At 56.7% G+C, this 12,615-nt stretch overlaps 1 protein-coding gene and 1 non-coding gene across 2 annotated transcripts in view; one reads left to right on the top strand and one right to left on the bottom strand.

Annotated features, from left to right (window-relative positions):
- Positions 1-12,615, top strand: part of LOC142068369 (uncharacterized) — a 295,529-nt gene that overhangs the window by 116,059 nt on the left and 166,855 nt on the right.
- On the bottom strand, positions 3,511-3,592 carry TRNAS-GCU (transfer RNA serine (anticodon GCU)). The gene has a single exon. It is a non-coding gene; the product is annotated as a tRNA-Ser (tRNA).

Raw genomic sequence — 12,615 nt, 5'->3', positions numbered from 1 at the left:
CGGAAATGGTATTTTCCTGGGAGAGGCCCGGGAGCAGCAGCTGCATTCACTGAGTCAGAGAAAAAGTAACGGGCAAGGACTGACATATTTCTCAGACACCCTGCGCTTTGGACAGTGGGAAAACGTGGAACAGCACCCTTGGGTGCCGCCATCCCCATTAACTCCCGCAGCCCTGAGCCAAGTCCCATGAGCATGTATGAGTCCTTCCTTCCTAGCAGGGAAAACCTCCTGCCCCTCTCCTGCCTTCTGCCACCCCACCAGGAGCAGAGTCTGCAGCTGGGCAGTCTGTTCCCGTTTCCTCCCTTCGTTCACACGGCTCTGGGATTCTGTCCAGCTCCCGCCCGCCTTGGCCCGACTCTCCATGAGCTGTGGGGACGGGGACCTTGAGCGAGAGAGAGAGAGCTGTTCATGGGAGGGAGGCTGTGACATCTCGGTACACATTTCACCCTGTTCGAATAAATGTTTTCCTCTGAGACTGAATTTAAAGGAAGCTCAAGGACTCAAGCTCATGGCTCCACCGGAAAAACGTCTTGTGTGCAGCTAAGGTTTTGTGACAAAGATTTTTCGTAAAAAGCCAGGGACAGGTCACGGGCAACAGACAAAAACTCACGGAAGCCCGTGACCTGTCCCTGGCTTTCACGAAAAATATCCCTGACAAAAGGGAGGAGGTGGGCTCACACCCATGGCTGCTGGGGGTCCTGGGTCCCCCACTGCTGCAGCGCATGAGAACTCTGGGGTCCCCCTGCCTATGGGGCTGGGCTGCTGCAGGGTCCCCCTAGCCCGTGGGGCAGCTGGGCAGCTGCGGGGTCCCCCCACCCGGGCAGGGGCTGGGAGCTGCGGGGCAGGGGCTGGCAGAAAACGTCACAGAGGTCAATGGAAATCGCGGTCGCAGCCGGAGACAGGAGCCCAGCGTGCTCTGAGAGCCGTCGGGGTGACTTGGAAAAGCTCAGGGCTGCGGCTGAAAGATCGGGCGTTTGACGCCACAAAAGAGAGGCTCCAGGAGCGGGTAGGGCCTGCAAGCTGCCGGGGCTGGCTAAGGCAGAGGGGGCAGGCAGCAGCCCGGCGAGCCGGGTCTCCGTGAGATAGGCTGGCTGGGTTGGGGAGGAACGCAGGCTGGGAGAGCGAGATACAAGGCGGAAGTAGAGTAGACTCATAGGCGATCAGGGTTGGAAGGGACCTCAGGAGGTCATCTAGTCCCACCCCCTGCTCAAAGCAGGACCGATCCCCGACTAAATCGTCCCAGCCAGGGCTTTGTCAAGCCGGGCCTTAAAAACCTCTAAGGAAGGAGATTCAACCACCTCCCTAGGTAACGCATTCCAGTGCTTCACCACCCTCCTAGTGAAATAGTGTTTCCCAATATCCAACCTAGACGTCCCCCACTGCAACTTGAGACCATTACTCCTCGTTCTGTCATCTGCCACCACTGAGAACAGTCTAGATCCATCCTCTTTGGAACCCCCTTTCAGGGAGTTGAAAGCAGCTATCAAATCCCCCCTCATTCTTCTCTTCCGCAGACTAAACAGTCCCAGTTCCCTCAGCCTCTCCTCATAACTCATGTGTTCCAGACCCCTCATCATTTTTGTTGCCCTTCGCTGGACTCTCTCCAATTTATCCACATCCTTCTTGTCGTGTGGGGCCCAAAACTGGACACAGTACTCCAGATGAGGCCTCACCAATGTCGAATAGAGGGGAACGATCACGTCCCTCGATCTGCTCGCTATGCCCCTACTTATACATCCCAAAATGCCATTGGCCTTCTTGGCAACAAGGGCACACTGCTGACTCATATCCAGCTTCTCGTCCACTGTCACCCCTAGGTCCTTTTCCGCAGAACTGCTGCCGAGCCATTCGGTCCCTAGTCTGTAGCTGTGCATTGGGTTCTTCCGTCCTAAGTGCAGGACTCTGCCCTTATCCTTGTTGAACCTGAGTGACGGGAGGTTGACGGCAGGCAGCTGTGCTCAGCCGCAGTGGGAAACGGGGGGAAGTAACTTCTCAGCACCCTGACTCTGCAGAGCGTCTGTGCCAATGTGTGACGCTCCCCTCCCGCACTGTGACTCCAGGGTGCGTGAGGGGAGGGGACGGTCATAGGACAGGTTGGGGGGTATCACATTGGGGTTCAACTCCCCCTAATGGGACAGAGGCTGCTGCGGGAGTCTTGCAGTGATGGGGCCAAACTATGCACACACACCTGCTGAGGACGGGTTCGGCTCGCTAACGCCCCAAAGCCGTGCAGACGGAGGCGCGTTCATTTTCATCGGCTGAGTCAGATGCCACCAGCAGAAGGCTGATTTTCTATTTTGGTGGTTCGGGTTCTGTAGTTTCCTCATCGGAGCGTTGCTCTTTTAAGTCTTCTGACAGCATGCGCCATGCCCCATCCCGCTCAGATTTTGGAAGGCACTTCAGATTCTTAAACCTTGGGTCGAGTGCTGTGGCTGTCTTTCGAAATCTCACATTGGTACCTCCTTTGCGTTTCGTCAGCTCTGCTGTGAAGGTGTTCTTAAAACGAACACGGGCTGGCTCATCATCCGAGACTGCCAGGACATGAAACACATGGCAGAATGCGGATAAAACTACAGAGCGGGACACATACAATTCTCCCCCAAGGAGTTCAGTCACAAATGTAGTATTTTTTAAATGAGTGTCGTCAGCGTGGATGCATGTCCTCTGGGATGGTGGCCGAAGCGTGAAGAGGCATGCACACACTGAGCATAGCTGGCATGAAATACTTTGCAATGCCGGCCACAACAGTGCCATGCGAACGCTTGTTCTCACTTTCAGGTGACACTGTAAAGAAGAAGCCGGCAGCATTATCTCCCGTAAATGCAAACAAACTTGTTTCTCTGAGCAACTGGCTGAACAAGAAGAAGGACTGAGTGGACTTCTGGGCGCTAAAGTTTTCCATGGTTTTGTTTTTGAGGGCAGTTATGTAACAAAAAACTACATCTGTAAGTTGCAGTTTCACAATAAAGAAATTGCACAACACTACCTGTCTGGGGGGGAATTGAAAAAAAAAACCCCGATTTCTTTTGTTTCTCTTTTTGACAGTGTAAATCTTTGTAATGAAATATAATAATATAAAGTGAGCATTGGACACTTTGTGTTCTGTGTTGTAATTGAAATCAATGTATTTGAAAATGTAGAAAAGTATTTATAATACATTTCAATTGGTATTCTATTAGTGTTTAACAGTGCGATTAAAATGGAGTAAGGATGCTCAAGCACCAGATCTGCAAAAACCAGAAATCTAATGCTTCTGTCGTTGGCAAGATTTGAGCCTGGGTGGATAGACCACCATGGATTTCTGCCCCCTGCAAGGTCCTGCCTAAGGCTGGATTGTCAAGCCTGGTGCCTGTCAGCGTAATTTAAACCATCCAACACCTGCCTCTGCCAGCCCCCCGCCCCGTGGGCCTGATAAGGCCGGCTTGTGTTTGGAGTCGAGATGCAGCAGGCTCGCTGGTGAAGTTTGGTGTTGCGTGGAGATGGGTGTGTGGGAAGGAGACTAAAACCATCCGATGGGGATGGGATTCGAACCCACGCGTGCAGAGCACAATGGATTAGCAGTCCATCGCCTTAACCACTCGGCCACCCCATCTGAGCTGCTTGTTTAGATTTAACACTTCCCAAAGTCAGTGCTGCTGGGAAACTTTTTGCCAGCTCACTGGCTAGCCAGGGAGGGACAGGACAGGAAAGTTTGGCTGTTAAAAAGAAGTTCTCTGTGCCATTGTACAAGACTAAATGGGATGAACAAAGCCCAAAAGACCCGCTGGGTGAGCAGAGACGGGTTCCAGGTCACCCCGGAGCTCACCCGAGCGGTAAGGGGCTGGGCGGACCCTCCTCCGCCAAGGGTCGCCCTGCCCGTCTCCTAGCCCCGGGCTTAATTCCCGTCCGGCCACCAGGTCACCCCGGAGCTCGCCCCGGCGGTAAGAGGCTGGGCGGGTTGCTGTTCAAAGTCTCTCTTTCAGAAATGGCCACGTCTGAGGATGTCCCAGAGCATGATTCCTAGTGGAAAGATGCCCGTGGAGTGCACACAGAGCCCCGGTGGGGGTGGGAATGCACGCCGTTTGGAGGGTCGTTTCAGAGATTAGCTTTTACTGACGAAATTGGTCTCTGTTCTGATTTCGCCGTCTGGTGAAATAATGGGCCCTCGTGCAGTGCAGACAGGGGATCCCCCGGTTTGGGACCCAGTTTCAACAATTCCGAAGCAAGGTATTGCAGATACGCAAGGTGGAAATTAGCAAATCTAGGGGCTGCTAACTCGCGTTCTGCTCACCCTGGGCTGACACTGCATTGGAGACACACCCCGAGAGTGCCTCTGTACTATGAGAAGAGCCCTGCGGCCTGGCTCATCTGGCTTGGGCTCCTGGGGCTCAGGCTGTGGGGCTAAAAAAGGCAGGGTAGATATTTGGGCTCAGGCTAGAGCCTGGGCTCGGAGACCCTCACCCCTCGTGAGGTTCAAGCCCGTGTGTCTCCACTGTAAATTTATAGCCCTGCAGCCCCAGAAGCCTGAGCCAGCTGCCCCGGGCTTTGAGACAGGTGCCCTGGGTGTTCTCATCGCAGTGTAGACAAGATGCTAGGATACGTCTACACTGCAATAAAACGTCACCACATCTGGCATGTTTCACCTGACTCTGGCTCACCAGGCTTGGGCTAAGGGGCTATGAATTTGCAGTGAAGGCTTTCTGTCGTTTCATTTTTTTCCGCCGTCTCTGCTGCCTGGCACATTCCCCCCCCCACTCCCCGCCCCTGTTTGTTGGCTGGCTGAGGAGGGGAGGGCTTGGCTTTTTATTAGGGCTGTCAATTAATCTCAGTTAACTCAAGCGATTAACTCAGAACAAACAAATTCACTCAATTAAAAAATGAATCACGATGAATCAGAGTTTTAACCACACTTTTAAACAATAACCGAATAGCAAGGTAACTTTGTTATAAATATTTTTGGATGTTTTTCTACATTTTCAAATATATTGATTTCAACTGCAGCACAAAATCCAAAGCATACAGTGGAATGGTGGCCGAAGCACGAAGGGGCCTACGAATGTTTAGCGTATCTGGCACGTAAATACCTTGCAATGCCGGCTACAACACTGCCATGCGAACCCCTGGTCTCACTTTCTGGTGACATTGCCTAACAGTGCGATTTGAAATGTAATCGTGATGATTTTTTTAATCTTGAGATTAATCACAATTAATTTTTGTAATCCTTTGACAGCCCTACAGTTCATAAACATTTCTCTGTGTTATTGGAAAGGACAAAGCGAAAGGAACAAAACTCCCAAATCCCTCCTGGTGCGGGGAGCCAGGTTTGCTGCTCATAGTCTGAATTTCACAGATTTCCGAGCCTGGGAATGTCCAAGAACGGCATTTCTCCTGGGAAGGTGGAGGCAGAGCGGTTAAACTGGAGATGCCCAGATCTCCTAAGGGGCGGATTAGAAATTAATAATATTTTGCAGATCATTTGAGAAATTCGCCTTTCGTGACAAGGTTTGTCTCTGTTCTTATTTAATGCTAGGGTGTTGTTTCGAGGAATCAGTAATTAATTTTAATGGAAATAACTAATCTCTAAACTTCATTTAATCAATCAGAAAAATAGCATTACCTTTATTTTCCCTCCCTATGCAAGAATGAACTGAATTTTGTGACTTTCTGGAAGATTAAACCTGGGGAATTCGGGCTCTGTATGTGTGCGTCGATGTTTTACTCTCGCAGTTCCCTGCACACACTGAAAGAGACAGATCTAAGGACTGGTCTCCACCGGGAACTCACACTGGCAAAGCTCTGTCTCTTGCGGGGTGTGAAAAATCCACACCCCTGAGCAACGTAGTTAAACTGACCTAAGCCCTGGTGTAGACAGCGCTAGGTGGATGGAAGAATTCCTCTGTTAACCCCACGGGGAAGTGAATTAACTAGAGGGACAGGACCACTCCTCCCATCCCCGCAGTGAGCGGCGACTGGGAAGTGCTGTGATGTTTTAAGTGTAGACAGCCCAAGAGTCAGGCCCAGCCTGGCGCGGGTTGGCCTGAGGGATGCTCAGGCAGTAAAACTGCAGGCCGCCCGACTCGAGCACTTCCGCGGCTGGCCGGATTCAAACCCGCGCAGGGAGACCCCAGGGATGGACACTCGAGCACCTTAACCACTCGGCCACAGGTCCCGGGCTCCCGGGCTGGTCTCTCTGTGCCGTGGCTCTGTTCTCACCGCACGCTCCTTGCCCGTTCTTTGCTCAGACCAGCTTCCCCGGCAGCCTCAAGGCTGGGCGGGTGTGCGAGTGGGTCCAGGGCTGACCAGCGGGCATTCCTGCCGGTCTCCCTCCTGGCTGGAGCGTGAGGAGCGTGTGTCTGTGGTTCATGCCATGGCTGCAGATTCATCCCCCCCCTTGGCCATTCAGACAGCCCCTTTCCCCATCATATCTCGCCAGCACGCCAGTGATTCCAACGGCAGGGGTCAGGGTTTCTCCTGGGCACTGAGCTTTTTCAGGGGGTTGGAGGCCTTTTGTTCCATCCTTGACATATCACGGAATAACAGCAGCAGCATGAAGAAAGAGGAGAGCGAAGGTCTCGCCGCCAGGGATGCAGGTGGCCGCGTCCCCTCTGTCTGCCCAGTGCCATTGCAGGACGGAAGGGTTCAATGGAGTTGAATGCCCGGGCTCGGACAAGAGACACGGGGAGGTTTTGCTGTTCAGGGATCTGTGCAAGGGAAATTGTGTCTCTGTGTGAAACTGGGGAGGGAAATGAAACACCCCCATGGTGGTGCAATGCCCTAAGGAAAGAAGGTGAAGGACTCAAGCTGAGAACTGAATTAACTCCACTCACCTGGGTTAGGAACATTTATCATAGATATCATAGAATAGCAGGGTGGGAAGGGACCTCAGGAGGTGTCTAGTCCAACCCCCTGCTCAAAGCAGGACCGATCCCCAATTTTTGCCCCACACCCCTAAATGGCCCCCTCAGGGATTGAACTCACAACCCCGGGTTGAGCAGGCCCATGCTCAAACCATTCGTTTATTCTGAGCACATAGTTGGAAATGGGACATTAATTCAGACCGGGGGAGGGCAGGGCTGAGGCTTCTTTAGCGCTCTGTAAAGACGGGACCTTGATTCCCAGGAAGGGCGAGAGGCAAAGCCCAGAGCTGCCGTTAGTCCCCGGCTGGGCTCTCCTGGGCGGTGGCAAAGTCCCTTGTTCGCTGCTGATCCCATGGGATCCTTTTGCTGCAAAGGCTCCAGGGTCCTGGGTGCAGGGAGGGGGTCGCTGCCCGACCTGCCATGCCCGGGGGGACCCTGGAAGGAAAGGAAGGGGCAGAGAACGGAGAGGACAGAAAGAGAGCGAGAAGCCCTCTTCTCTCTGCCCTTCCCCGGTCGTAAGGGGGAAAACTCCCCACACCCCGACGTCGGCTCGCCCCGAGCAGGGACAGACGTCCCAGGGAGAGCAAAGACGGCCAGAGCCGGAGGTTTCCCTCCCGGACGCGCGGAGACCTGGCGCGGGGGGGGCCAGGCCGGGACACGCAGCCCTGCCCGCGCGCGGGAGAAGTTAGGGGCTGCTTTCGCACAGGCCCAGAGGGGAGCTGCCGGGACCCAGCTGGGGCGTGGGGGTGGTCTGGGCTCTGTGGGGGGGTTGCGGCAGAGAGCAGGGCCACGCCAGGAGGCGGGGTGGCCGTGGGGTCAGAGCTGGGGCGGGGGGGGGAAGATAGCTGCAGCTGCCCCTGCTTCTGCCCCCCTCCCCCCCCGCAGCTGCCCCTGCCCCCTCCCCCCCCGCAGCTGCCCCTGCCCCCTCGCCCCTCCTGCACCTGCCCCTGCTTCTGCCCCCCTCCCCCCCTGCAGCTGCCCCTGTGCCTGCCCCCTCCCCCCTGCAGCTGCCCCTCCGCCTGCCCCCTCCCCCCCGCAGCTGCCCCTGCTTCTGCCCCCCTCCCCCCTGCAGCTGCCCCGCACCTGCCCCCTCCCCCCCGCAGCTGCCCCTGCCCCCTCGCCCCCCCTGCAGCTGCCCCTGCGCCTGCCCCCTCCCCCGCAGCTGCCCCTTCCCCCTCCCCCCCGCAGCTGCCCCTGCCCCCTCGCCCCCCCTGCAGCTGCCCCTGCTCCTGCCCCCTCCCCCGCAGCTGCTCCTGCTCCCTCACCCCCCCGCAGCTGCCCCTGCTCCTGCCCCCTCGCCCCCCCCAGGCCTGGCCCGGGCCAAGCTGAACCCAGGAGCCTCCTGCCTGCAGAGCATGTGTTGGGGGGTCCCCCCGGGTTTCCGCTGAGCCGGGGGTCGGGGGGGCAGGAGTCTGCGCTGCTCCGTGGGGGTCGGGAATGGGGGGGGGGGGGCTGCTGGGGCTGGACGGGGCCAAACTCGGGCAGGTGAGAGCAGAGCGTCAAGGGACCGCGCCCTTTGTGCGACCCTCCCCCAGCGCGCACCCCCCCCTACACACACACAGCCCCCCCACACACCCCCACACACAGCCCCCCCACACCCACACGCACCCCACACACCCCCCCACACACACAGACACAGACACCCCCCACCCCCCTGTGACGAAGTGGGACTGTTCTTAATGTTTCCTCTGAATAGTGTGGGGGTGCCTCAGTTTCCCCTAGGCAGTTCTTAAGTATCTAGGTGGTGGGGTAAGGGTGTATGATCATTGCAGTGCCCTAGAGGGCAGGTGTGTGCAGGAGTCTGGACACAGAGAATGGCCGACACCCTGTTTCCTGGCAACTGATGGCCTGGGCCCTTCCCCCCCTGCGAGGTGAGAGCTAAAGGGTTGGAGAACAAAGGAATCAGGTGACCTCCTGGCCCGGGAAAGGAACAAAGCCCAGAGGAGGAGGGGCTGGAGGGAGTTTCAGTTTGGGGCTGGCTGGGACATGGAGTGAAGTGCAGACGTGGTTGTCTGGCTCACTGCCCCCCAGAATGGACCCAGCTGAGGGGTCCCGTTCTCTGCACCTGCAAGCTCTGTTTTAGACCATGTTCCTGTCGTCTAATAAACCTTCTGTTTTACTGGCTGGCTGAGAGTCACGTCTGACTGCGAAGTTGGGGTGCAGGACCCTCTGGCTTCCCCAGGAGCACCGCCTGAGCGGACTCGCTGTGGGAAGCGCACGGAGAGGCAGAGGATGCTGAATGCTCCGAGGTCAGACCCAGGAAGGTGGAAGCTGTGTGAGCTGCGTGTCCTGAAGACAGGCTGCTCACAGAAAGGCGACTGCCCCAGAGTCCTGACTGGCTTCATGGGGAGCAGTTCCAGAGCATCGCCCAGGAACTCCGTGACAACTGGTGGCAGTGGTGGGATGTACTGCACCCCGTGGATGGCGCTTCCTGCAGTAAGTGACTGGGGAGCAGTAACACGAAGGGGGATTGCCGAGGACCAGGCCTGCTGAAGGCTCAGAGAGGAGCGGTTTCGGGGGGCGGTTAACCCCTGGGAGTGTGTGACCAGCGAGAAGTACTGTGCAGTAATGGGGTCCCCCTGGGGACTGCAGTGAGCAGTCTCAGGGGCGGAGGAGTCTGCAGCTCGACCCTGGCAAAGAGGTGGTGACCTTGAGAAGGGCTGGCACACTAGGGGTTCTCCCTGGAAACCGTGGGGAGCTGAGAACACACGGGCCTGTGAGTCCACAACAACTTGGGAGGAGCGGAGTGATGGCCTGTCACCGTCTCCTTAAGAAGGACATTGTAACCCTGTGCAGAAAGAGAGGGTTGAGCATTGGAAAGTTCACCAAAGCAGAGTTAATCGTGCAGCTGGAGGAGGATGACCGCTCTAAGGAACAGATTCCTGACCCCAACTGGGGCTATAGCAGGATCTGGGAGCAGCTGAAGCGGGAGCCAGGCATCGCCAAGACTCCTGTCCCCGACCAGACGAGGGTCTTCATGATCGGGTTCCCCATCGGGGGATCAAGACGGACGGGATTGCAGCTGAGTCTGAGAGAGCAAGAGGACCGTGGGAGACAGCGAGAGCCCGAGAAAGAGCTGCAGAAGCAGCAGCAGCATGAACTGGCGGTGGTGGGGCGGAGAGGCCTAGGGGACCTCCCCGGGGTGAGTGGGGATAGATCCCGGGGGGCCAGTTCCGCAGGGAACCTCGAGACTAAATTGCTGCCCCTGGTTAAGGAGGGGGGGGGTGTGGATGCCCACCTCACTGCCTTTGAGCAGGCTGGCGATTTGAACCAAGGGGACCCTGCGGAAAAGCCCCGGTGTCTAGCTCCCTTGCTGGGTCCCAAGGCCATAGACTCCGTCAGCCAGGTGGTTGGGGATGTGGACAGGCTCCCACTCCTGACCCCAACCTATATGTCTGTGTGGAGTTTCCTGGGGCCAGGCCCCCCGGACCTCCAGTGGGAGTAGAAGGTGATGGTCAATGGGGAGACATTCTTGGGGTGGCCAAAGGGCATGGGCTGCAGAAACCTTCCCACATGCGGCCTGCGAGTGCTATCGACCACCCCTGATCTAAGGGAGGGCGTGAAACTGGAAGGGCCTGGTGTAACTCCTACCAAGGAATGGGAGAGATGCTGGGGCATCCATGGGAACGTTGGTGGCTTCGAACTTCCCCAGGTCACCGGCTAAAGTGACCCCGCTCAGTTCGATCTCGAAGGGGGGAGAGATGTGACGAAGTGGGACTGTTCTTAATGTTTCCTCTGAATAGTGTGGGGGTGCCTCAGTTTCCCCTAGGCAGTTCTTAAGTATCTAGGTGGTGGGGTAAGGGTGTATGATCATTGCAGAGCCCTAGAGGGCATGTGTGTGCAGGAGTCTGGACACAGAGAATGGCCGACACCCTGTTTCCTGGCAACTGATGGCCTGGGCCCTTCCCCCCTGCAAGGTGAGAGCTGAAGGGTTGGAGAACAAAGGAATCAGGTGACCACCTGGCCCGGGAAAGGAACAAAGCCCAGAGGAGGAGGGGCTGGAGGGAGTTTCAGTTTGGGGCTGGCTGGGACATGGAGTGAAGTGCAGACGTGGTTGTCTGGCTCACTGCCCCCCAGAATGGACCCAGCTGAGGGGTCCCGTTCTCTGCACCTGCAAGCTCTGTTTTAGACCATGTTCCTGTCATCTAATAAACCTTCTGTTTTACTGGCTGGCTGAGAGTCACGTCTGACTGCGGAGTTGGGGGGCAGGACCCTCTGGCTTCCCCAGGAGCCCCGCCTGAGCGGACTCGCTGTGGGAAGCGCACGGAGAGGCAGAGGATGCTGAATGCTCCGAGGTCAGACCCAGGAAGGTGGAAGCTGTGTGAGCTGTGTGTCCTGAAGACAGGCTGCTCACAGAAAGGCGACTACCCCAGAGTCCTGACTGACTTCATGGGGAGCAGTTCCAGAGCATCGCCCAGGAACTCCGTGACAACCACACACACAGCCCCCCCACACCCCCACACACCACACCACCCCCCACACACACACACACGCACCCCACACACACACCCCCACACACACAGACACAGACACCCCCCACACACACTCCCACACACACACTCCCCACACCCCCACACGCACCCCACACACACAGCCCCCCCACACCCCCACACCCCCCCACACACCACACCACCCCCCCCCACACACACACGCACCCCACACACCCCCCCCCACACACACAGACACAGACACCCCCCACACACACACCCCCACACACACTCCCCACACCCCCACACGCACCCCACACACACCCACACACACATACACACACCCCCACATCCTCCCACACACACCCCCCCCACACACACCCACTGTGTCTCACACTCCCCCAGCACAGACCCACACACACATACACCCCCACACCTCCCACACCGACACCCACACACACACACACACCCACACACACATACACCCCCACACCTCCCACACCGACACACACACACACACCCACACACCCACTGTGTCTCACACTCCCCCAACACACTCTCTGTCTCTCCCCCCACACACTCTCTCACACTCCCCCAGTACACCCACTGCCTCCCACACTTTCCCAACACACCCATTGTCTCTCTCACACTCCCTAATACACACTCTCTCTCTCTCTGTCTCACACCCACTCTCTCTCTCTCTCTCTCTCTCTCTCACACACACAGTCGCACACTCCCCCAGCACACACTCTGTCACTCTCTCTCACACTCCCCCACTACACACTGTCCCTCTCTCTCTCTCACACACACACACACAGTCTCTCACACTCTCCCCCCGACACACAGGTGTATTAGTGTTGGGGGGGGTCGCTCCGGGCACCTACATTCTCTGTAATTTTAGTCTTTCGAAGTTCGCGAAGGATCGCAGGGCCGTTATTTTCGGTTTTCGACCGGTCTGTGCGTTTAATTCAATTTAATTCTTTGAGGGGTGGGGGCTAAAATGCCCAGCCTGTCCTGGCTGGAGTAATTATCGTCATTACTGTGATTACCGTGTTGTGCTTTGTCATTCATTATTTAAAACGGTACCAATAAGCGTATCCTTCTAGCCTGTACTCACCTTAGCAGGGCCAGTTAAGGAAAATTACCTAAGCACAAACCTTGTTGCAGCCGGTGAAGTGAGGTGTAGCTCCCGAAAGCTTTACGCTCAGATTGAACTCACAACCGTGGGTTGAGCAGGCCAGTGCTCAAACCACTGAGCTATCCCCTCCCCTCCTAAATTGGTTCGTCTCTAAGGGGCCACGAGTCCTCCTCTTCTTTTTACAAAACGGTAGACACTCTGCAGATGAAGGTCG

Source organism: Caretta caretta, chromosome 28, assembly GCF_965140235.1.
Source record: "Caretta caretta isolate rCarCar2 chromosome 28, rCarCar1.hap1, whole genome shotgun sequence".
Taxonomy (NCBI): domain Eukaryota; kingdom Metazoa; phylum Chordata; order Testudines; family Cheloniidae; genus Caretta; species Caretta caretta.
Note: the sequence above shows the minus strand (reverse complement) of the source record. Positions and strands in the feature narration are given on the sequence as shown.